We start from the raw sequence: 26,426 nt of genomic DNA, 5'->3' as shown, positions 1-26,426 counted from the left end.
CAATACGCCAAAGGAGAAGACAATGTGCCAAAGGATCGAACGAAGCATCGGATGAACCAATTATATGTCAGACGATATAAGGTTCATGCTTGTATTCGATTATATCTATATCGAGTTATTTTAGAGTCTAATTGAGTTGGTATTGAGATGAAATAATGCCAACTCAATTAGGGGCCTATTGGGCCTAAGTTGGAGCTATTTTGGGCCAAGTGAGGCTCATGCAGCAACCCTTAGCAGGCCTAGACGGTGGCACTGCCAAGGCTGGGAGTGGCACCGCCTGGGACTCGGCCTCCTAGGTTGTATAGGCAATGGTACCACCCATACATAGTCTTCAAGACTGTGTTAGGTGATGGTACCGCCAGACTGGGCAGTGGTAGTGCCCAACATCAAACTGAGTAGTGGTAGTGCCTAGTATCAGTTTGTCAGGCGGTGGTACTGCTAGTTGTTAGTTTGTCAGGCGGTGGTACTGTCTAGTACTGGCAATGGTATTGCCAGTACCCGAAAACTCAGGATGAGATCGATTTAGCTTCAAATTTGAATTCATTTGGGGTCTATAAATACTTAAATCTTTCTTGCTTGATAAAACACGAAAGTAGAATCAAAACTCTATGATTCTAAGGTTACAAACCCCATTAGAAAGTTAAGTTCCCTCCTCCATATGCTTAGAGGTTGTTCTAAGGAAGAGTGTGAGGGGATATTTGTAATACAGGGGTGTAAAGGTTCTTTTCTGAACATGTGAAAAGGAGAAAGAGTTATAAGGGTAGTTAATCTTTGCTCGTTGAAAGAAGATCGGTAATAGAAGTCGATGACCTCGAGTGAAGAGGAATCGGGAGTGGATGTAGGTCACGACGATCGAAACACCATAAAATTGGTGTGCCTCTTTTACCTGCTTATTACTATTCTTGTAAATATTTTAAGTTTAAATATTTTTACCTACTTATTACTACTCTTTCTGATAGAGCACGAAAGTAGAATCAAAACTCTATGATTCTAAGGTTACAAACCCCATTAGAGAGTTAAGTTCCCTCCTCCATATGCTTAGAGGTTGTTCTAAGGAAGAGTGTGAGGGGATATTTGTAATACAGGGGTGTAAAGGTTCTTTTCTGAACATGTGAAAAGGAGAAAGAGTTATAAGGGTAGTTAATCTTTGCTCGTTGAAAGAAGATCGGTAATAGAAGTCGATGACCTCGAGTGAAGAGGAATCGGGAGTGGATGTAGGTCACGACGATCGAAACACCATAAAATTGGTGTGCCTCTTTTACCTGCTTATTACTATTCTTGTAAATATTTTAAGTTTAAATATTTTTACCTACTTATTACTACTCTTTCTGATATGACTTTATTGAACGAATATTTTCAAACCGATATGATTTTAGGACAATACTTATTCACCCCCTCTTAGTACGGATTTTGGTACATATTTTCCCTTTTCCTCTCAAAGTTCCTTTGACCGATCAAAACTGTGAGACCTGTCATCCCGCCTTGACCTCTCCTGCGCACATGCATTACTTCTAACCCACTCTTCATGATATTTTGGATCACAAGGTATAACTTTATCATCCATGAATGATTCTCCTGTCAAAACAATAATAGAATAACTCATATTCAATGGTAAATCCACATTTATAATTTGGTACTAAGATAATTATGAAGTAAGAAAGTATCCATTCTTCATGTTGATCAAACATCCAAAAATACCATGTGAACAAATGAAGAACAAGTTTAGCAGCAATTTACATAGTAAGAATCTAGAACAGCATCTTGCTAGAAACTGACCACAACTACAAAAGCACTAATTTCTTAAAACTGACAATCCCAACAACATCTAGTTTTGCTAAGGCATCAGAAGAGCACAAAGAAACATATCAGATGAAATACTGCTTAAAAATGTATGTGACAAAACCAAATATCCATGCTGATTTCTATGTAAAGCTAAACGAACAAAGGCATCAGGTAACCTCCAACAAAAATAATATTAATAATCTCTCCATCTTACCTCAAACTCCACATTTAAAAGAATGATAACTTAAATCTGACCAAGGCCAAATAGATAGCAATTGACACAAAAGCAACAGAAAACAAGCTAATGAGATCTGGTTTTCACCTAAATTCCATGATTTTAATGCTCTCTTCAGGTGACAATAGCCACCAAGTATTTAAGCTATTTAACTATGAACTTTTAGTGTTTATAAAAATCCGAATTATTAATATACAAACAAGCCAAAAGAAAGGGAGAAAATGACTACTGGAATCCACAACCATCTACCACATGTTCTCATAACCCACCCGATCAAGAAAATGTATCGACCCATCCGATGCAATAATATGGAGAAAAACCATCAGATCACTAGTTAGAATGGATTCCTTTGACACCATTATTGAAGATGTATAGTTAATGCACAGAATTTATAATGCAATCGGTGACTGCAGTTATGCCAGCTTAAGAACATCATGTTGGGACTTATTAACATGTTGGGACTTATTAATAATTATACTTGATGAATCAATCTAAGTATTTTGGTTTAACCTTCTAGTGTATCTTTAAGAACTTTTTATTTCTCTTTGACGAGTGAATAGAAATATGAAAAATTGATACTATAATTGGGGACCATAACCCTATTTATAGAAATATCGCAGGATATTTCATATTCCTAACTTGTCTCGTCATCAAGTTGGAAATTCCTAACTTGTCTAGTCATCAAGTTGGAAATATAATTGATGGTATCCACACAATTAATTTTTATAATAATTATACCCCTTAACTAAATAATTTTACTTTAATTATATCACTTTAATTTTGGCTAATCAAAATAATAACTTAACACATTTAATTATACATGTGTGACCCTAAAAATTCTAACAATTCTCCCAGGCACATATATATCCTTATAAATATGCTATATTTTATGGGCTTAAAACTGTTGTCATTATTAAATAGGATATACAAAATAATCTCGTCCATTGGTTATATTAGTATAGGACCAAAGTGGTCTTCGCTATATCAATCATAGCTAAACCCACCAATGATCACTAATATTAACATAACCAAATGACATGGATCAATAATAAAATGTATAGTATGAAAATTACATGAATGTGATATGTGCATGTCAATTTTTAACTAGTCCAACTTTATCTTTATGAGATAATTAATAACTTTAATAGTTATAATGTATAAAGTATAATAAACTAAAACTTTATTTCTGATCAGAAAATATCTATATAAATATAAAATCTGATGTAGAACATACAATAAACATATGACAAACTCCCAATAAATTAAAGTTTACTCAAATTTTAGTATACCCATATGAGTAGTATGCTCATGAAAGACATTGGGTAATATACCTTTTGTGAGAGGATCTGCCAATATAAAATTTGTCCCTAAGTGTTCTATGGAAATTTGTCTACTTTGTATCCTTTATTTCACAACTAGGAACTTGATGTCAATGTGCTTTGACTTAATCGAGCTCCTTTATTGGAGTATAAAACAATTGATTTATTATCATAGTTATCTTTCATGGTCTTTTAATTCCTTGTACTATTTTTAGCCCTATGACAAAATTCTCTAGCTAAATTTCATGATTAGATGTCTCAAAACATGCTATAAATTCCGCTACCATGGTAGAAGAAGTAATAAGAGATTGCTTGACACTACGCCATGAAATCGACCCATCAACCAATATATAAATGTAGCTCGAAGTGGATTTCCTACTATTTTGGCATCCAACAAAATCGAAGTCAGAATACCCAATGATCTCCAAATGGTCTAATCTCCTATATGTGTGCATATGATCTTTTGTCCTCTTTAAATATCTTATGACTCTTTTGGCTACCTTCCAATGATCCATTCTAGGATTACTTAAGTATCTGCATAGCACTCTAACAATGTACACTATATCTGGACATGTACAAACCTATATATATATTAGACTTCATACAGTTGATGCATAGGGAATCTTCTGCATTTCTTGAGTTTTCATATTTCCTTTAAAGCACTGATTAAGACTGAACTTGTCTCCCTTTACGATAGTGGTGTCTCCTAGTTTATAATCCTACATACAAAATATTTTGAGTACCTTATCAATATAGCTTCTTTGTGATAATCCTAGAATACCCCGAGATCTATCTTGGTGTATCTGGACTCCTAATACAAAAGAGGCATCACCAGAATCTTTTATCTCAAAATTTTTAGATAGAAATCTCTTGGTTTGTATCATTTGTAGCAAGCAAAATGTCATCCACATACAATATCAAGAAAATAAATTTGCTTCCACTGAACTTGTGATACATGCAATCATCAACAACATTCATCTCAAAACCAAATGAGATAATTACTTGATGAAATTTATGATACCACTGAACGGATGCTTGTTTTAGCCCATAGATGGATTTTATCAATTTACATATCATTTTCTTTGGGTCTCCTAATACAAAGTATTCTGGTTGTACCATATAAATTATTTCATCAATATTTTCATTGAGAAACACTGTTTTGATATTTATCTAATGAAGCTCCAAATCAAAATGTGTGACTAGAGCCATAATTATCCTAAAAGAGTTCTTCATTGAAACCGGAGAGAATGTCTCTTTAAAGTCAATTTCTTCCTTTTGAGTATAGCCCTTTGCCATAAGACGTGCCTTATACCTCTCCACATTACCATTAAGATCTCTTTTGGTTTTAAAAATTCATTTACAACTAATTAGTTTCATACCTTCTAGTAATGGGACAAGTTCCCAAACTTTATTGACTTGCATGGACTTATACTTTTGGTTTTAAAAATTGTTAGGATCAGAGCGGCACTAAGAGGGGGGGTGAATTAGTACAGCAGATTAAAACTTGTAAGTTTGAAAACGATTTCGTAAATGCGTAGAGATTTCAATTTGACAAAGAATGACTTAGTAAAAGTAGCTCGAGTAAAGTAAGGAGATGAAAACCAAAAGTTTGCTACTATGTAAATAAAGGTTTTAGAAAGGTAAACACTCACACATTCAAGGAACACACCAATTTAAAGTGGTTCAGTCAAATGACCTACATCCACTTGCGAAGACTTCTTTGATGAGACTCCCAACTTCCACTAACAAATCACTTTAAATGGGAAGGACAAATACCTCTCTTACAACCTTTTACAAGTGGTTCACACTTTTATAGATTTTTCAAAGAGAAAGAGGGAGGTGAACACTTAAACTATTGAAAACAAGACTTGCTAAAGGCTTTGCTAAGGTTTTTTCTCAATCTCTAACTTCTCAAAGGTTGTTCTCTCTACTGAGAATTGAGGGGTATTTATAGGCCCCAAGAGAATTCAAATTTGGGCTCCAAATTTGAATTGCTTTTGGTTTTCCCGGTGCTGGCGGTACCGCCTGTCAATGGCGGTGCCACCGCCTAGACTATTTCAGCTCACTAGTTGGGCTCCAAACTTGGTCCAAACTAGTCCGAACTTGGGCCCAATTGGCCCCTAACCGGGTTATAAGATTAACCCTTAATCCTAACCCTAATTACATGCAAACTACAAAATTAAGACATAGTCCTAAGCAAGTTTTTAATCGACAACGTCAAGTTTCCTTCCGGCGAGCTTTTCGGCGAACTTTCGACGGACTTCCGATACACCCTCGGATTTCTTCTAGCGGACTCCCAGCAGGCTCCCGGTCTTATGACGAGTTCAGCAAGTCTTTGGCAAGTAGTCGAACCTTCTCGATGATCTTCGCGAACCTCCGACATGTTAGGATCGAGAGCACTAAGAGGGGGGGGGGGGTGAATTAGTGCAGCGGAAATCTTTCAGCGATTAAAAACGAAAGCTGCGTTCGTTCGATAAAAACTATTTTGATGCAAAAGTCGATTCTAAGATTTCTTATGATTAAGTGCAGTTTACGTCTAAACATAGTTTGCGTCTAAGCGCAGTTTACGCAGTTTGCGTCTAAATGCAGTTTGCGTCTAAATGCAGATTGCGTCTAAGCGCAGTTTGCATCTAAGCGCAGTTTGCGTCTAAGCTCAGATTGCGTCTAAGCACAGTTTGCGTCTAAGCGCAGTTTGCATCTAAGCGCAGATTGCGTCTAAGCGCAGTTTGCGTCTAAACACAGTTTACGTCTAAGCTCAGATTCGGAAAGATCTGAACTTAGACACTGGTTCGTAAAAGCGCAGAAGGCAGTTTGCAGTTATAAATGGAATCAAAACGTAAACGTAAACTGCAAAGAAACTCGTTCGTAAAAGCGCAGAAGACAGTTTGCAGTTATAAATAGAATCAAAACGTAAATGTAAACTGCAATGTAAAGATCGTACGAAAACACCGATTTACGTCTGAATGCAGATTCGGAAAGATCAGAACTTAGAAACTTGTTCGTAAAAGCGCAGAGCAGTAGCTATGTAGGAGGTTTGCAGTAATGATAAAGTGCTCAAAATAAAAGCAAACCAGAGATTTAGAGTGGTTCGGTCAGTCTTGACCTACTCCACTTTTGGCTTCCTCCACCGACGAGGTCATCGACGTCAACTAGAGGCCTTCCTTCAATAGGCGAAGGCCAACTGCCCTTTTACAGTTTCACTCCTTTTGACGGGCTCAGGAGACAACCCTTACAGAACCTTTCTCTCCTCTCTTTACAACTCAAGACTTGAAGAACAGAAAGAGGAGAACTTTTGGACTTTACACAAATTTGAGCTCTTAGATTCACAGAAAAGATCAAGAATTCGATGTAGTTCTGTATCTTTTCAGTGCTGAATGGGTGGGGTATTTATAGGCCCCAACCCAGTTCAAATTTGGAGCTCAAAACGATCAAATCCCGGAATTCCGGGATCAGGCGGTTGCACCTCCTGATTGGAGAGGTTGCACCGCCTGGCAGAGCTCGAAGACTGAGCCTCTGGGCGGTGCTATCTCTGTTAGGGGTGGTTGCACCTCTCTGCCAGAGCTCGAAGACCGAGCTCAGGCGGTTGCACCGCCTGACTGGAGAGGTTGCACCGCCTGGCAGAGCTCGAAACTTGAGCTCTGGCGGTGCTACCTCCTGACAGAGGAGGTTGCACCGCCCAGTCTCACTTGGAGACTGAGCCCTGGGCGGTTGCACCTCTTGGCTGGGGCGGTTGCACCGCCCAGTCTCGCTGGGAGACATAGCCTGGGCGGTGCTACCTCCCTGCCTGGGCGGTTGCACCTCCCACAGCAACCTGGGTCCGAATGGGTTGAACCATTCGACCCAATTTGAGTTCTTCAGGGGCCCAATTGCCCCAGGATTAAGCTAATGGGATCACCTCCCATTTCTAACTTAATCAAAGTGCTAACTATGATTATTTCCTAAGACATATTCTACAGCTTTCTTCGGTGCGTCACTCGCTTCTTCCGGCGAGTTTCTAGCGAACTTCCGTCGATCATCCGATGAACCCTCGGTGATGCTCCTGCGGACTTCCGGCAAACTCCTGGACTGCGACGATCCACTTGGCAAGTTCCGACGAGCTCCTTTGGCAAGCTTCTGGACTTCTCGGATTTGTTCCCGCAGAACCTCCGACGACTGTCCGAACTTTCGTCGAGCTCTCGAACTCCCAACGTGATCATTGTCATGACTCCGACGCAACTCCTGCTGCATGTCTTACTTTCATCGTAGTTAATCCTGCACACACAAAAACAAAAACTTCGATCGAGATAATTAATCCTAAGCAATTAACCAAGTTGTCCGGCATGTCATTGGTCCCTCGACGCTTCGTCCGATTCTTCGGCGCATCGTCCTTTCCTGCAGCCTATCGCCCAATCGGCCAGTTGACTCCACAACTCCGATATCCTTGGCACAATACCCGCTCTTCTTGGCCCGATGCCCGAGTCCACGACCCGAAGCCTTCTGTCGATACGTCGACCGATCCACCGGCCCGACGTCCAATCTTCTGACATGTTCCTCCGGCACAACATGATGTTCCTGCTTTAATTGTCTCATCCTGATCGAAGCACCCTGCGTCACTCAAAACGCAGATTAAATCATAAACATATATCAAGGAGTTTCATCATCAAAATACGAGATTCAACAATCTCCCCCTTTTTGATGATGACAACTACTTGATGACGGAGTTAAACTTAACTCCCGGAGTTTAAACAAACTCCCCCTATCAATATGCCTTATTGATAGAAACTCTTAGATTCAAAAATCTAAGCAACATGTCATCATAAACGGAGTTAACCTTAACTCCCAGAGTTTAAACAAACTCCCCCTATCAATATGCCATATTGATAGAAACTCTTAGATTCAAAAATCTAAGCAACATGTCATCATAAACGGAGTTAACCTTAACTCCCAGAGTTTAAACAAACTCCCCCTATCAATATGTCATATTGATAGAAACTCTTGGATTCAAAAATCCAAGCAACATGTCATCATAAACTTATGCATAACATGTGATGTCATCAACATACTTCTCCCCCTTTGTCATCAACAAAAAGGAGAGGTACCACAATCAAGTGTTTGTGATGTAAGTTTTAACTCATTGCATGAAAAACATAATATCTATTGTTACCATCATGCAAGTTTGCAGCCAGAAAATTTAGCAAATGTTACATCATGCTTAGAACATTCAAGCTATCAAGTTTTAGATATGCAAGTTTTACGGCATACAAGATAGCACATGCAAGCTTGCAAGCTAGCAGTTTAGAGATATTCAAGACTTGCTTCTTGAAATATGCAAGTTGCAAGCTAGCAAATTTTTGCTTCCTTTGCAGTGTTAGCTTTTGATATCGCAACTATTTCAAGTGTTTATCAATTGTAGCATTTCATCATATTGCATGATATCGACATGTAAAGCTGTGAAGCAAGATTTTGATATCATTTCATGATGTACACATTTCGAATATTTTAGCAAGTGTAGCATTGCATCACATGGTAAGATATCAGCTCGTACGATGCAAATTTTTGTTTGATATCTTGATACAGGGCATATAGCAATGATAGCAATCATATATTACTTGGTGATGCAAGTATGGCCTAATCATAGCAATGATAGCAATCATATATTTCTTGGTGATGCAAGTATGGCCTAATCATAGCATCAGTGATAGCAACCATATCAACATCAGTGATAGCAAACATATCAACATCAGTAATAGCAACCATATCATCATTAGTGATAGCAAACATATCAGCATCAGTGATAGCAACCATTAGTGATAGCAAAGATATCAATTCATATATTTCTCCCCCTTTGTCATCAACAACAAGGAGAACGATATAAGCAAATTTTAAATATAAGTGCGATGCCATAAGTTGGTTCATGTCATTTTTCAACAGTGAGTGATAGGATACCAGTAATGCAAACATCTCGAGGAAAACATGACATGGAGATAGCTTTTATTGCTTCTTCCTTTTTATTTGTTATCTTTTTACATGAAGGAGGAAAGCCATATGTGAAGTTCAAATCGATAAGATATTAAAGCACACTTCATTTTTGCAAGGATTAAGATATGTAAGTGAGTCAAATCCTTGTATGTAAAAATATCTTCCTTTTATAAGAGGGAATCATCAAATATGTTTCTCGAAAAATATTTTTCACATGATAAGTGCATTTGCTAGATGATTCCATATGTCAAAAATCAATGATGTGAATTAAACTTGATATGACATATGCTTATTAAGTTCGGAAAAGGATAATGTATCAAGAAAATCCAATTGTTAGGATCAAGAAAATCCGAAAATGAAATTTGACACTTTCATACATTCGGACAGGGTTTTACTAGAGATATTCAATTATAATCATGAAGGTAAAACATGCTTATTATCATGGAAATTTTTGTATTTAAGCACATAATTTCCAACATGTAATCATGGCAAGTAATTGTGTAAAATCATTATGGCAATCAAGTGATTTGATCATTCAATCAAAAAAGTTCGAAAAATAATTTTAACACGTTTAATCATTCGGACATATTTTTGCCATAGTTTTTCAAATATAATCATGAAGATAAGGTATGCTCATCATCATGGTAGTATGATAGCAAGTTTACCATATACAAGCTAGCAAAAAATTTCTACATTTTAAGGCCCGCAAGCTAGCAATTTTGAGATGTTTAGGAAAGCAACTCTTGCTTCTTGAAATATAAGTTTTGCTAGATGTGCAAGTTAACTTTTTTGCTTCTTGAGATAGGCAAGATAGCATTCCTTGGTGATGTTCAATATAGCTAAGTTCTACATCATGCAAGCTAGTGAATTTTATAACATTTTAGAACATGCATAATCACCAAAGCATCATAAATTTTAATAATGTGCAAAATTATAAATTTTGCATGATTGCATTTGTGTGTCTTGAGACTTGCAAGATAGCACTTCTTGGTGATGTTCAAGATAGCAATTTCTTCTCTTTTGAGAAGTGTAATTTTTGCTTTCTTCTTGAATTGTGCAAGCTAGCTATCTCCCCTTTTGTCATTGTCAAAAAGAAGGAAAAAAACCTTTACATCAATTTTTAAATCATTACAAGGGTTAGTATCAATCTCATTTGTGCATCATTATATTTTCAAATTAAAACATGCACATTTTTAAAACATATAAACTCATTATTATATGCATGATTACAAATCATCATTCATATTATTTCAATCATTGTTTCACTCATCACTATAGCTTATCATGCATAATATGTAAAACCATCTAACATGATATAAACATTTATTTATTTAATTTTTTTTTTTAAGCATTCATGATACATTATCATAATAAAAAGCATATGCATCATTCCAAATCATAAATATTTCAAATCATCATGGTATTAATTTATCACATTGCATCCTACCATGCATGATCGAAACTTCTCATTTGCATACATCAAAATAAATTCATGAATATCTCATGCATTCATATCATCACTTGAGGAATTTTGAAAAGAAATAATTGGGTGATGAGATAAATATTTCATGAATACAAAGAATTGCATAAAAATCATATCATGAATACAAGGAATACAAGTCATAATCATTCAAGAGAAAAATTATTATTCATTTTCAATTCATTCAATTTGATAAATCAAGATCATGATTTTGATAAAACTCATTTCAATTTTAAATCATCAAAATCATTTTTATGGCTCACAAAATTTATAACATAAATAGATTCATGATTTCATTGATAATATATTTTCCCCCCTTTTTAAGTGTTTCATTTTAAGTGATCGATTTCATGTTAGCATGCCTTTTCATTTATGAAAACATGCATCAATTTTTTTTTTTAAAGCCACTGTCATTATCATGAAAATTGATAATCCATAAATATCAAGAATCATCATACATAATTTCAAAAATATATACTCATTAATCATAACTTCAAATTAAACATGATTTCATATACTCAAAATCGAGAAATAACAATGGAAATCAACATGATACACATTATTACTTCTCAACCACATATAGCATGATTTCATAAGGTATTTTTAATCAAAATCATTTTGTTTATCATAAACATGCAATTTTCATGATTATTTTCAAAATTACTAGAATGATAAGCATGATTCCTAATTGTTTGTATTTTCATTATAAAATTATTAAACATGCAATTTTCAAGAAAATTAAATAAAAAAGAAAAATGCTTTATGAAAAGCATCATGTAATTTCAAAGTAATTTAAAGGCATTTTGATTACCTCAGCGTCGAAAGGCGTAAAGGCGTAGTTTGCCACCTCGCCTTTGTTGATTTTCTCCTCGTCTTCGGAGGAGCTTGATTCATCCCAATTTTTGTCCTTCTTCTTGCGTTCAAAGCAAGTAGTTCCGTTCTTTTTACTTTTTAATTTTTGTTTCATTTGTAGTTTAAGTTCACCATCACTTGAGCTTATGCTCGAGTGGTCTTCAAATGTTCTATGTCCCAAATCCTTCCTATTCTTTGGAAGGTGGTTCTCAAGTTCTTCACGTGCATTGCACGTTATTTCATATGTGATCAATGAACCAATTAGTTCTTCAAGTGGAAATTGGTTCAAGTTTTTCGATTCTTGAATAGCAGTTACTTTTGAAGCCCAAGTTTTAGAAAGTGAGCGCAAAACTTGGTTAACGAGTTCAAAATCCGAAAAGCTTTTACCAAGTGATTTTAAACCATTGACGACATCCGTAAAATGGGTGTACATGTCAACAACGGTTTCGCTTGGTTTCATATGAAAAAGCTCGAAATCATGCAGTAAAATATTAACTTTTGAGTCTTTGACTCTACTAGTTCCCTCGTGAGTGATTTCAAGAGTGCACCAAATATCGAAAACCGTTTCACACAAAGAAACCCGATTGAACTCATTTTTGTCCAAAGCGTAAAATAAGGCATTCATAGCCTTTGCGTTTAAAAAAAAAATACTTCTTCTCTAAATCCGACCATTCGTTCATCGGTTTAGAGAGAAGTTGAAAACTGTTTTCAACGATATTCCATAAATCCAGATTTAGAGAAATCAAGAAAACTCTCATTCGAGTTTTCCAATAAGTGTAGTCCAATCCGTTAAAGAATGGTGGACGAAAGACCGAAAAGCCCTCTTGAAGAGCCATTTCTCTCAGATGTAAATCTGAAATGAGAAATACCCCGCTCTGATACCAATTGTTAGGATCGAGAGCACTAAGAGGGGGGGGGGGTGAATTAGTGCAGCGGAAATCTTTCAGCGATTAAAAACGAAAGCTGCGTTCTTTCGATAAAAACTATTTTGATGCTAAAGCCGATTCTAAGATTTCTTATGATTAAGTGCAGTTTACGTCTAAACATAGTTTGCGTCTAAGCGCAGTTTATGCAGTTTGCGTCTAAATGCAGTTTGCGTCTAAATGCAGTTTGCGTCTAAATGCAGATTGCGTCTAAGCGCAGTTTGCGTCTAAGCGCAGTTTGCGTCTAAGCTCAGATTGCGTCTAAGCGCAGTTTGCGTCTAAGCGCAGTTTACGTCTAAGCGCAGATTGCGTCTAAGCGGAGTTTGCGTCTAAACACAGTTTACGTCTAAGCTCAAATTCGGAAAGATCTGAACTTAGACACTGGTTCGTAAAAGCGCAGAAGGTAGTTTGCAATTATAAATGGAATCAAAACGTAAACGTAAACTGCAAAGAAACTCGTTCGTAAAAGCGCAGAAGACAGTTTGCAGTTATAAATAGAATCAAAACGTAAATGTAAACTACAATGTAAAGATCGTACGAAAACACCGATTTACGTCTGAATGCAGATTCGGAAAGATCAGAACTTAGAAACTTGTTCGTAAAAGCGCAGAGAGCAGTAGCTATGTAGGAAGTTTGCTGTAATGATAAAGTGCTCAAAATAAAAGCAAACCAGAGATTTAGAGTGGTTCAGTCAGTCTTGACCTACTCCACTTTTGGCTTCCTCCACCGACGAGGTCACCGACGTCAACTAGAGGCCTTCCTTCAATAGGCGAAGGCCAACTGCCCTTTTACAGTTTCACTCCTTTTGACGGGCTCAGGAGACAACCCTTACAGAACCTTTCTCTCCTCTCTTTACAACTCAAGACTTGAAGAACAGAAAGAGGAGAACTTTTGGACTTTACATAAATTTGAGCTCTTATCTTCACAGAAAAGATCAAGAATTCGATGTAGTTCTGTATCTTTTCAGTGCTGAATGGGTGGGGTATTTATAGGCCCCAACCCAGTTCAAATTTGGAGCTCAAAACGATCAAATCCCGGAATTCCGGGATCAGGCGGTTGCACCTCCTGACTGGAGAGGTTGCACCGCCTGGCAGAGCTCGAAGACTGAGGCTTTGGGCGGTGCTACCTCTGTCAGGGGTGGTTGCACCTCTCTGCCAGAGCTCGAAGACCGAGCTCAGGCGGTTGCACCGCCTGACTGGAGAGGTTGCACCGCCTGGCAGAGCTCGAAACTTGAGCTCTGGCGGTGCTACCTCCTGACAGAGGAGGTTGCACCGCCCAGTCTCGCTCGGAGACTGAGCCCTGGGCGATTGCACCTCTTGGCTGGGGCGGTTGCACCGCCCAGTCTCGCTGGGAGACATAGCCTGGGCGGTGCTACCTCCCTGCCTGGGCGGTTGCACCTCCCACAGCAACCTGGGTCCGAATGGGTTGAACCATTCGACCCAATTTGAGTTCTTCAGGGGCCCAATTGCCCCAGGATTAAGCTAATGGGATCACCTCCCATTTCTAACTTAATCAAAGTGCTAACTATGATTATTTCCTAAGACATATTCTGCAGCTTGCTTCGGTGCGTCACTCGCTTCTTCCAGCGAGTTTCCGGTGAACTTCCGTCGATCATTCGATGAACCCTCGGTGATGCTTCTGCGGACTTCTGGCAAACTCCTAGACTGCGACGATCCACTTGGCAAGTTCCGACGAGCTCCTTTGGCAAGCTTCTGGACTTCTCGGATTTGTTCCCGCAGAACCTCCGACGACTGTCTGAACTTCCGTCGAGCTCTCGAACTCCCAACGTGATCATTGTCATGACTCCGGCACAACTCCTGCTGCATGTCTTACTTTCATCATAGTTAATCCTGCACACACAAAAACAAAAACTTTGATCGAGACAATTAATCCTAAGCAATTAACCAAGTTGTCCGGCATGTCATTGGTCCCTCGACGCTTCGTCCGATTCTTCGGCGCATCGTCCTTTCCTGCAGCCTATTGCCCAATCGGTCAGTTGACTCCGCAACTCCGATATCCTTGGCACAATACCCGCTCTTCTTGGCCCGATGCCTGAGTCCACGACCCGAAGCCTTCTGTCGATACGTCGACCGATCCACCGGCCCGACGTCCAATCTTCTGACATGTTCCTCCGGCACAACATGATGTTCCTGCTTTAATTGTCTCATCCTGATCGAAGCACCCTACGTCACTCAAAACGCAGATTAAATCATAAACATATATCAAGGAGTTTCATCATCAAAATACGAGATTCAACATGACAATCTCTTCGACGGACTTCTGAAACCTTCAGCAAGTCCCCGATTTCTTCTCGGTTGGTTCCGGTAGTACTTTCGATGAATCTTCGGACTCTTGGCGGACTCTCGAACCCCTATCGAACTTGACTCCGGTAGACTTGCTTTATGTCTTTAAGCTATCGTAGTTAATCCTGCACAAGTAAAGCAAAACTTCGATCTAGACAATTACTCCTAAGCAATTAATCAGGTTGTCCGGCATATCATTGGTCCCTCGATGCTTCGTCCGATTCTTCAGCATATCGTCCTCTCTTGGCACAATCGGCCAGTTAATTCCGCAACTCTGATATCCTTGGCACAATCTCCGCTCTTCTTGGCCCGAAGCCTTCTGTCGATATGTCAACCGATCCACTAGCCCAACATCTAATCTTCTAACATGTTCCTCCGGGGCAACATGATTTTTCTGCTTTAATTGTCTCATCCTGATCGAAGTATCCTACATCACTCAAAACGTAGATTAAATCATAAACACATATCAAGTGGTTTCATCATCAAAATACGAGATTCAACAAAAATCAATTTACAACTAATGGGTTTCACACCTCTCCATCATACAACTACTCTCTTCGTGCTTCTAGAGAAATACCATATAATCATCCGAAATGACACTCCTTTTTACTCTAGTGGATCGTTGCAAAGGTGCTGGCTCTTGTGGCACAGGTTCTTATGGATGTTGAGTTTGCTCCTCATAAATGATTTCCTCGTACTATATGCAAGCTGAAATAACTATATCCTTTTGAGGTATTGAATTTGCCACATCAATTGTAACTATATAAATTGGATCAGACTGAACCAATTCTTCCTCAAAAGTAAAGTCTTTAACCTTATTTCTCCCCCCTAACTCAATATTCTCAAAGAATGTAGCAATACCCATCTCAAAAATATTTCTTAATATGGGATCATAAAATTTGTGCTAGTCATAGGTGCACTACAAGCCAATCACGTGAGTGATGACACATGTGACATGACATGTGCTCTTTTTGCTTATTATATATTGATATTTTATCACTTTATATTGTATGTTACATTAATATATTGCGATGTCCATGGATCTGTGCAATGAGAATCGGATCATGATGAGATCACGATAACGAGATCGGTTTACCTTTAAACATAAACCCCAAATAATCATGGTCATAGGGTACTTGAGAAGGATATCGAGATAACCGGACAGACTAGTGTACTGTATACCCATACATATGATGGAGACGGCTAATCTCATAGCTGCTCATGTGGGGACACTAGGGCTATAGTGCAGGTGCTTATTGGAGAATGAGTTCATTGATTGATCCGCTCACGAAATGCTGGATGATTGATGATGCCTTATCGTTAGATAGTGATTTCGTAGTCCTAATGGTGTATCCGGTCCTTAGACTTGAGACACCAATGATGTCCTGTTTGAGTACTCCACTCTTTAATATCAGACTTATAGGTCTGGAGGTTTCAAATCTAGCACAATCGGTCATCGGGAGTGACAACCAATCTTATGAGGACTGTTGAGTATCGATAGAGGATCATTCATTCTCGATGTCATAAGAGGAATATCCCATGTGTTTTTGCTCAGACAAATCTCTGGTCAAGGTCATTCAGATTGAGAGAAAAAGAGTTCTTCAAGAGAATCCATTTAAAGCGAGTCTCGAGTAGAAACTGTATGAGCAAGAGAGTACCATGCCCGATATACTATCTCTGGGATATTAGATGGATGAAGGACTATAGATACACGATAACTAAGGACAGACATATCCAATGGATTAGATTCTCTTATATTGTCTGGGGACTACACGCAATGGCCTAGTACATCCGTAGTCGATGAGTCAAGTGAATTATTATGGAGATAATAATTCACTGGGCTAGAAGGAGTTCTGATATGTATGACTCATGACCAACTCGATATTGGGCCTAGAGAGTCACACACATATGACAGGCATTGCGATGAGTAGAGGTTCAAATATGAGATATCCGTCGGAGCCCTTATCTTATTGGATATTCAATAAGCCATGAAATATTGGATCTTATGGATGAGATCCAATAAGAGCCAATGAGAGATTATTGGATAGAGGTCCACTAATCTAAGAGGCTTGGGTAGTTGGATGGAGATCCAATACCCAATAGGGTAGGATCTATTACGGTTAAGTTGACAATGGACCTCTATAAATAGGAGAGAACTAAAGGCTCATGGGCTAGAGGTTTCTCGGTTGCCACATATTCTCCTCTCTACTTCTCCTTCTCAGATAGCAGGCCTAAAGATTTGAGGAGCATCGTCGCAGCCCTACTATATGGATCACCACTAGAGAGGTAGACGTTTGATCTCCTTCACCCTATTCTACAAATCTGTAGGGATTCAAGGATATATAATCTCCCTAGTGTCACGGACAAACTTCTAAACAGGATGTTTGATATAATGCTTATGTATGTCCGTATCTTTTGGTATGTTCATGCTTTGTACAACATGTAGAGGGACGACCGAAGGCTTAATAGTCTCATTTTAGTTAGGTTGGTGGCTGCTTTAGGCTTGTAAATAAAGGTTGTGTCATGTGGACACGTGTGAGAGATTTCGGTCTGTAGTGGATCATTTTACCCTTTGTTGTGCAACTATTCAGAGCTTGTAAAGTATGTTTGTAATTTACATTGTCTATGAAGTATTTTCGGAAATGTTTGCTTGTGGATCCCGAATGAGGCGTTTTCTCTAACCCGTTCTCTCTTTTGTGGGTCCTAAGGGACATAGGAGGCTTCGGGGAGGTTGAGCTTTGTAGATGGACATACAAGAGTGCTGCACAACTTAGGTAAAACCAGCTAAGTCCGTGACATATGGTATCAGAGCGGGACAAGCACTCATAGAAACACTTAGCATGCAAATGTGGGGGACCTAGTGGGGCTGCGTTGAGGGTAGTCAGCACACATGCGACCGTTTGGGAGAAAACGGGCATGGAGATGTAGGGAAAATAAGTCGCTTGAAGGAGCGGGCATCTGAGATTGGCATTCAGAGAAATGGCCAACCCTTCGCGCAAGAGGCACCACGAGAATAGGCAAGCTTGGAAGAATGCGGAGCGCACAAAGGTTGGGATGGCTGAGTTTGAGCTATGGCTCAACGTTGTCAACTATACTTGATGATGCTCAAGGCAAGCGAGGTGCTTGGTAAAGGATGAGACCATCCAAGGTGGAATGAGTTGCTCAGTGATCGAAAGAGTTGTGCAAAGCTCACAGAGGTGAAGGGAATTGCTAACTCAAAGAATTCGGTGCTCATGCATGGGCTTGTATGCGGACGATGGAATGTTCGCGGCCATCCAAAGGTGACCGAAACTCGGCACCATGGAGCATTGAAACTTTCTCTTCGGCATGTGAAGGATACGTCCGTAGGAGGCTGAAGTGTGCAACGAGTTCAGCATGTTGCTAGGCCTTGAGTGGTGCAGCGGAGAGCAACTGGGAGCCAAGAGGTGCATTGCAGCTGGATCAGAAGATTGAAGACTTAGCAAAGGCGTGGAGTTGCAGTATCGACAAAGGTTTCGACGAGGAAGTCGAAGGAATAAGTGGGGGAGAATGTCATGGACAAACTTCTAAATATGATGTTTGATGTAATGCTTATGTATGTCCGTGTCTTTTGGTATGTTCATGCTTTGTACAACATGTAGAGGGACGGACGAAGACTTAATAGTCTCATTTTAGTTAGGTTGGTGGCTGATTTAGGCTTGTAAATAAAGGTTGTGTCATGTGGACACGTATGAGAGATTTCGGTCTATAGTGGACCATTTTACCCTTTATTTTGTAACTGTTCAGAGCTTGTAAAGTTTGTTTGTAATTTACATTGTCTATAAAGTGTTTTCAGAAATGTTTGCTTGTGGATCCCGAATGAGGTGTTTTCTCTAACCCGTTCTCTCTTTTGTGGGTCCTAAGGGACATCGGAGGCTTCGGAGAGGATGACCTTTGCGGACGAACACGCAAGGGTGCCGCATGACTTAGGCAAAACCAGCTAAGTCTGTGACACTAGGTAAAACATAATCTTTCATATACATAGTTTTTGGTTTTACGGATTTTGTGCATTAATCTTCGCACGACGACGAACACATCATTGGGAAATTTAGGGTTTTTATTTTTCTGTTCTTCCATTGCGCCTGTAATGTCACCCCCAGAATTCCCAACAGTGGTATCAGAGTCAGGTTATTCGTGTGAAAGATTGGTTTTGAACTGTATGTTTTATTTTAGGAAGATTTTTTATGTCAAAATCATTGATGCAAAAGGAGAAAAAGGGCAACATTCTACCCTCGCAGAAGTGGTCAATTATTACTTGCAACGTTGGTCGTCTGCGTGAGAAACTCATAGGCCTAAGAATGGTTATAGAGGATAACCTATGTGTGGATCTTGTGATTCAATCCTTACCAGATTCCTTTTTATAGTTCATGATGAATTTTAATATGAACAAGTTTGAGGTGACCCTCCCTAAGCTCCTCAGTATGTTGAGAGAGGTAAAGAGCACTATCAAGAAAAAGAAGTCAGTTCTTTATACTGATAAGATCAGAAAGAAAAGGAAGATAGAAAAGTTCCTTAAGAAGGGCAAGGGCAGACCGGGTAAAGCAAAGGTTGCTAAGAAAGACCTGGTAAAGGACAAAAGGCTAGTGCTTCCACTATGACAAAGATGAGCACTGGAAGAGGAACTGCAAAGAGTACCTTGCAGAGAGGACGAAATAGAAGCTTAGAGAAGCTTCAGGTACATTCATGATCAGTCTCCATTTGTAAGACTCTTATGATAACATATGAGTATTGGATACTGGTAGTGCTTATCACATTTGCAATTCGTTACAGGTTCTAGCAAAACCTAAGAGATTGGCGAGAGGCGAGATGGACCTTAAGATGGGCAATGGAGCAAAAGTTATTATAGTATATGTCAGCGAGGTCACCTTACATCTGCCTGGTAGAGCTATTATTATATTAGATGCATGTTATTTTATTCCTTCTTTTATCAAAAATATTATTTCCATTTCATGTTAGATAATTAGTGGATATAAATTAGTTTTTTAGAATAATGATTATTCAATAATATTAGATGATGAGATCATCACGAGAGGAACATTGCATAATAGTTAATTTATGCTAGACACTGCTCCATATATCGTGAATGTAAATGTGTCCAAGAGGAAACGAGATGAGGTGAATAGTGCATACATGTGGCATTGTAGTCTAAGTCACATCCATGAGGGAATGATTCAAAAGTCACTAAAGGATGGATATCTATGAGTCATATGCAATTTGCGAGCATTGCCTTCGTGGAAAACTAACTAACTCTCCTTTTAGTGGAATTAGAGAGAGAGTCATTGCCATAGGTGGTTAGTTATACTTTATTACTTTTACTGATGATTTCTCAAGATATGGATATGTGTACTTGATGAAGTACAAATTTGAGGCCTTTGAGAAATTTAGAGAGTATATGAATGAAGTGGAGAACTAGATTGGAAAGAGTATCAAGACTCTTCGATTAGATCAAGGAGGTGAGTACTTGAGTACAAAGTTCACCCAGTTCCTTAAGGACCATGAGATTCTATCCTAATGGACACCTCCTTATACACCTCAACTCAATGGTGTATCTAAAAAGAGGAATCATACATTGTTAGATATGGTGTGGTCCATGATGAGCTTCATTGACCTACCCATCTCATTTTGGGGGTATACCCTACAGACTGTAACTTACCTTTTGAATAAAGTTCTAACTAAGTCGGTAGTGTCTACACCATATGAGATATGGAAAGGGAAGAAGTCTGATTTAAAGGTTGTTAAGATTTGGGGTTTTCCTGCCCACATTAAAAGAAACAACCCCGATAAGTTGGAATTAAGAATGGAGCGGTGCAAGTTCGTGGGATACCCTAAGGAATCTTATGAGTATTATTTCTATCATCCCGAGGATTAAAAGGTATTTGTAGCCAAGAGAGCAGTGTTTCTTGAGAAGGAACACATTTTTGGCAGAGATAGTGGAGCGTGATAGAGTTGAGCGAGGTTGGAGAACCTAGCTCAAGCACCACTCTACAGCCTGAGTCTGTTCAAATACCTAGTACACAAGTTCTTACTTTATGTAGATCCGATAGAGTATCATATCCTCCTAAGAGATATGTGGGATATATTAGAGGAGAGGATGTTAAGGATATTAATCCTTAGACCTACGAGGAGACTATTACGAGTATAAACTCTGGGAAGTGGTAAGAAGCCATGAATTTTGAAATAGATTCCATATACTCCAACAAGATTTGGAATTTAGTTGATGCACCCGAAGGTATTGTACCCATCGATTGCAAGTACATTTTCAAGAAGAAGATCAGAGTAGATGGAAAGGTAGAGACCTATAAAACAAGGCTAGTGGCCAAAGGATATCGTCAAAGGTAAGGTGTTGACTATGATGAAACCTTCTCACTCATAGCCATGGTAAAATCCATCTAAATCCTATTAGTTATTATAGCACACTATAATTATAAGATTTGACAGATGGATATGAAAACTGCATTCCTCAATGGCAACCTCAAGGAGGAGGTGTATATGATATAGTATAATGGATTCGTATCCAAGGACTGCCCAGATAAGGTATGTATGTTTCTTAGGTCCATTTATGGACTAAAGCAAGCTTCCCGAAGTTAGAATATAAGATTTGATGAGGCAATTAGATCTTATGACTTTGTTTAGAATAAAGATGAGCCTTGTGTGTACACGAAGGTAAGTGGGAGCGTTATCACCTTCCTGGTGTTATATGTAGATGACATCTTGATCATTGAGAATGATGTAGGAATGCTATCCAGAGTAAATGCTTAGTTATCTATGCACTTCTCCATAAAGGACTTAGGGAAAGCATCATATATCTTTGGGATTCATATCTATAGAGATAGATCCAAGAGGATGCTCGGCTTGTCCCAATCCAGGTACATAGACACCATTATCAAAAGATTTTGCATAGAAAATTTCAAGAGATGTCTCATACCGATGAGATATGAGATATCATTTTCTAGGAGTATGTCCCCAAAAACTCTTGAAGAAAGGGGGAACATGGATAGGATACCCTATGCCTCGGCGATAGGGTCTATCATGTATGTCATGCTATGTACCAGACTTAATATAGCGCATGCTCTGAGTGTCACGAGCAGGTATCAAGCGGATCCAGGCTTAGAGCACTAAAAAGCAGTAAAGTATATATTTAAGTACTTGAGAAAGATTAAGGATCTTTTATTGATATATGGAGGTAATAGCCTCAAGGTTGAAGGCTGCATGGAATCGAGTTTCCAGTCTGATATCGATGATAGCAAGTCGAATTCGGAGTATGTGTACACTCTGAATGAAAGAGCAGTATACTAGAAGAGTTCCAAGTAAGATACTATTACTGACACAACCACAAAGGTAAAGTACATTGCTGTAATAGAGGCAGCAAAGGAGAGAGTTTGGATGAAGAAGTTCATCACAGATGTGGGAGTCATGCCGAGCAACGAGGAGTCGATTCCCTTATATTGTGATAACAATAGGGTGATTACTCAAACGAAAGAACCTACGTCTCATCAGAAGTCTAAGCATGTTCTGAAGAGGTTCTACCTAATTAGAGAGATCGTGAACCAAGGAGATGTAGCAGTGGAAAGAGTTCCATCGGAAGATAACATCCGAAGACAAGTCGTTGTCTTAGATTGTCTTTAAGCGTCATAGGGGTCTGATGGAGATCAAACATATAGGTGATTGGCTTTGGGTCAAGTGCAAGATTACTAGTCATAGGTGCCCTACAAGCAAATCACGTGAGTGATGACACGTGTGACATGACACGCACTCTTTTTTCTTATTATATATCGATATTTTATCACTTTATATTGCTTGTTGCATGAATATAATATGATATTCATGGATCTATGCAATGGGAATCGAATCATGATGAGATCATGGTAATGAGACCGATTCACCTTTAAATATATACCCTAAATAATCATGGTCAAAGGTTACTCAAGAGGGACATCGAGATAACTAGACAGATTGGTGTACTATATATCTATACATATGATGGAGGCGACTGATCTTATAGCTGCTCGTGTGGGGACACTAGGGCTACATTGCAGGTGCTCATTGGAGAATGAGTTCACCGATTGATCCGCTCACGAAATACTGTATGGTTAATAATGTCTTATTATCAGACAGCGATTATGTAGTCCTAGTGGTGTATCTGATCCTTAGTCTTGAGATACCAAGCATGTCCTATATGAGTACTCCACTCTTTGATACCAGACTTATAGGTTTGGAGGTTCCAGATCTAGCACATTCGGTCATCGGGAGTGGCAGCCAACCCTATGAGGACTATTAAGTGTCGATAGAGGATCATCCACTCTCGGTGTCATAATAAAAATATCTCATATGTTCTTGCTCAGACAAATTCTTAGCTAGGGTCATTCGAATTGAGAGAGAGAGTTCTCCGGGAGAATTTGATCAGGGCGAGACTCGAGTAGAAACTATATAGGCCTGATAGTACTATACTCGGTATACGGTCTTTGGGGTAATAGATGAATAAGAGATTATAGATGTATGATAATTAATGATAGATAGGTCTAATGAATTAGATTCTCCTGTGTGGGATTGCGACGTAGTGGCCAAGTACATCCGTAGTCGATGAGTCGAGTGAATTATTATGGAGATAATAATTTATTAAGCCAAAAGAAGTTATTATATGTATAACTTATAGCCAGCTCGATATTGTGCCTAGAGGGTTACACACATATGGTAGGCATTGCTACGAGTAGAGGTTTGGATATGAGATATCTGCCGGAGCCCCTTTCTTATTATATATCTAATAAGCCTCTGAATTATTGGATCCTATGAAAGAGATCCAATAAAAGCCAATGGGAGATTATTGGATAGAGATCCACTAATCTAAGAGGCTTGGGTAGTTGGATGGAGATCTAGTACCCAATAGAGTAGGATCCATTAGAGTTAAGTTAATAAGGGACCTCTATAAATAGGAGGGAACCAAAGGCTTATAGGCTAAAGGTTTCTTAGTTGCCACATCCTATTCTCCTCTCCTCTTCTTCTCCTCAAATAACATGCCTAAAGATTTGAGGAGCATCATCGCAACCCTGTTGTATGGATCACCGCTAGAGAGAAGGACGCTTGACCTCCTTCACCCTCTCCTACAAATCTGTAGGGATTCAAGGATATATGATCTCCCTAGGTAAAATATAATCTTTCATATATGTAGTTTTTAGTTTTGTAGATTTTGCGCATTAATCTTCGCACGACGATGAACATATCATTGAGAAATTTGGGGTTTTTGTTTTTCTATTCTTCCATTGTGCATGTGATGTCGCCTCTAAAATTTCTAACAATTTATTCCCCTTATATTGCTCAGAATAACCAATAAAGTAATTGCTTTCTATTCGGAGTTCAAATTTCTTTTTATTAGGCTTATAAGGCGTTGCCTCAATTGGAAAACCCCATATACGAAGGTGTCTTAGACTAAACTTTCTCCCAGTTCAAAACTCATAAGGTGTTTTTGCAGTTGCTTTAGTTAGTACTCTATTAAGAATGTAAGCTACAAACTTTATTACTTCTCCCCAAAGTGACTCTAGTAAAGTAGATTGAGAAATCATACTTCTTACCATATCCTTAAGTGTACGGTTTCGTCTTTCAACTATACCATTCATATTAGGTAACCCTAGCATTGTATATTGAGGAATAATTCCACACTCCTCTAGGTATAGAGCAAATGGTCCTGGACATTATTCACCTAAGCCATCATTTCTACCATAATATTCCTCTTCATAGTCAAATCTAATGCTTTTTATCCTTTTAATGAGTTGATTTGTAACTTCAGCCTTAAATGATTTGAACACATCCAAAGACTGAGATTTTTTATGTATTAGATACATATATCTATATCTAGAGTAATCGTCTATTAATGATATAAAGTATTATTGACCATTCCATAAAGGTATAGGAAATGACCCACAAATATCTGTATATATCAATTCTAAGACTTATGTAGCTCTATATGCACCTAATCTCTTAGGTTTGGTTTGTTTACCAATAATGCATTCAACACAAATATCTAAACCTAATAAGTCAATAGGATCAAGAATCCCTTCTAACATAAGTCTTTCAACTCTATTTCTAGATATGTGACCCAAACATTTGTGCCATAATACACCTGAATTTTTAATTTTATGTTTAGCACCTCACAATTCTGTATTCAGAGATTCATGATATGACACTATAGTGTTAAGTAAATATAGATTGTCATAAGCTACAAGTGAATCAGTTTAAATCATATTTGAATTTAAATATAAAGTAAACTGATTGTTTCCAAATGAACAAGAATAACTAGATTTATGCAAATAAGAAATAGAAATTAAATTCCATCTAAATGATGATATAACAAAAGTGTCTTTCAAATCCAAATAGTATCCAGTACACAATAATAATCTAAATGTGCCTATAGCTTCCACATTTATTGATTTTTCGTCTCCCACATAAATGCATCCCTTAGCATCATTGAGCCTTTGGTAGCTCAAGTAACCCTACATTGAAACACTGATGTTAGTAGTTGCACTGAAGTCTAACCATCAAGTGTTTCTAGGTATTGAAGTTAAATTGATTTTAGAACAAACCAAAGTAAGGAACGAACTCTTTTGTCCTTCTTCGAAGACCCAGATTTCTTGCAAAAGAAAAAAGTATCATCCTTATTTTGTTTCTTTTGTGCTGGACTCTTATCAGCGTCATTCTTTCCTGATTTGTATTTCCTTTTCTTGCCCTTATCTTTAGAGGTGCTAGCCAAGTTGGCACTTTCAGTATTTTCTTTTTTCAACCTTTCTTCTTCTTACACATAATATGAAATGAGCTTATTAAGAGACTATTTATCCTTTTGACAATTATAACTGACCTTAGACTGATTGAATTATGCAGGAAGCAATATCAAAACCAAATGGATAAGTAAGTTCTCTAATAAGCCAAGCTTTAATGCTTTAAGCTTTGAAGTAAGATTAGACATCTCCATAATGTACTCCCTTATATTTCCTTTGCCGTTGTACCTCATGCAAATCAAGCTTTGAAGTAGAGTGCTTGTTTCCGCCTTATCGTTTTTAAGAAAATACTTTTCTATTTTGATAAGGAAATCTTTGGCCTTGGTAATCCCTTTAGATATTGCACCTATAAAGGCTTCCGGAATGCCACACTTAATGATCATGAGACTCATGCGATTAGACCTGTCCTACTTCTTATATAGTCTTCTTCATCATGAGTACTATTTTCCATAAGAGAAGCAAGTTGGTCTTCATTTAGTGCAAGGTCCAGATCCATGCAACCCAAAATGATCAAAATAGTTTCCTTCCAATCCTTAAAGTTGGTTCTGTTTAGAACTGATACCGAACTGAGGTTAGCAGATATTGTTGCAAAAGAACCAAAACAAGAGCAAAATAGATAATCACAAATTATGCTCATATATATTATCATAAACTTAAGTAAATTCATATAACCCATCTCAAGATACCAAGTGCAACATTAAAATCTTGCCAACATTAATTCTCATTAAAAATTCACATGAGATAAATCCGTGAGAGATGCATTTGTCAATTAATTCCATGTATCAAAAAT

Source organism: Musa acuminata, chromosome BXJ3-6 (genome assembly GCF_036884655.1).
Source record: "Musa acuminata AAA Group cultivar baxijiao chromosome BXJ3-6, Cavendish_Baxijiao_AAA, whole genome shotgun sequence".
NCBI classification, from domain to species: Eukaryota; Viridiplantae; Streptophyta; class Magnoliopsida; order Zingiberales; family Musaceae; genus Musa; species Musa acuminata.
The sequence above is the reverse complement of the archived record's forward strand: the minus strand, read 5'-3'. Positions refer to the sequence as shown.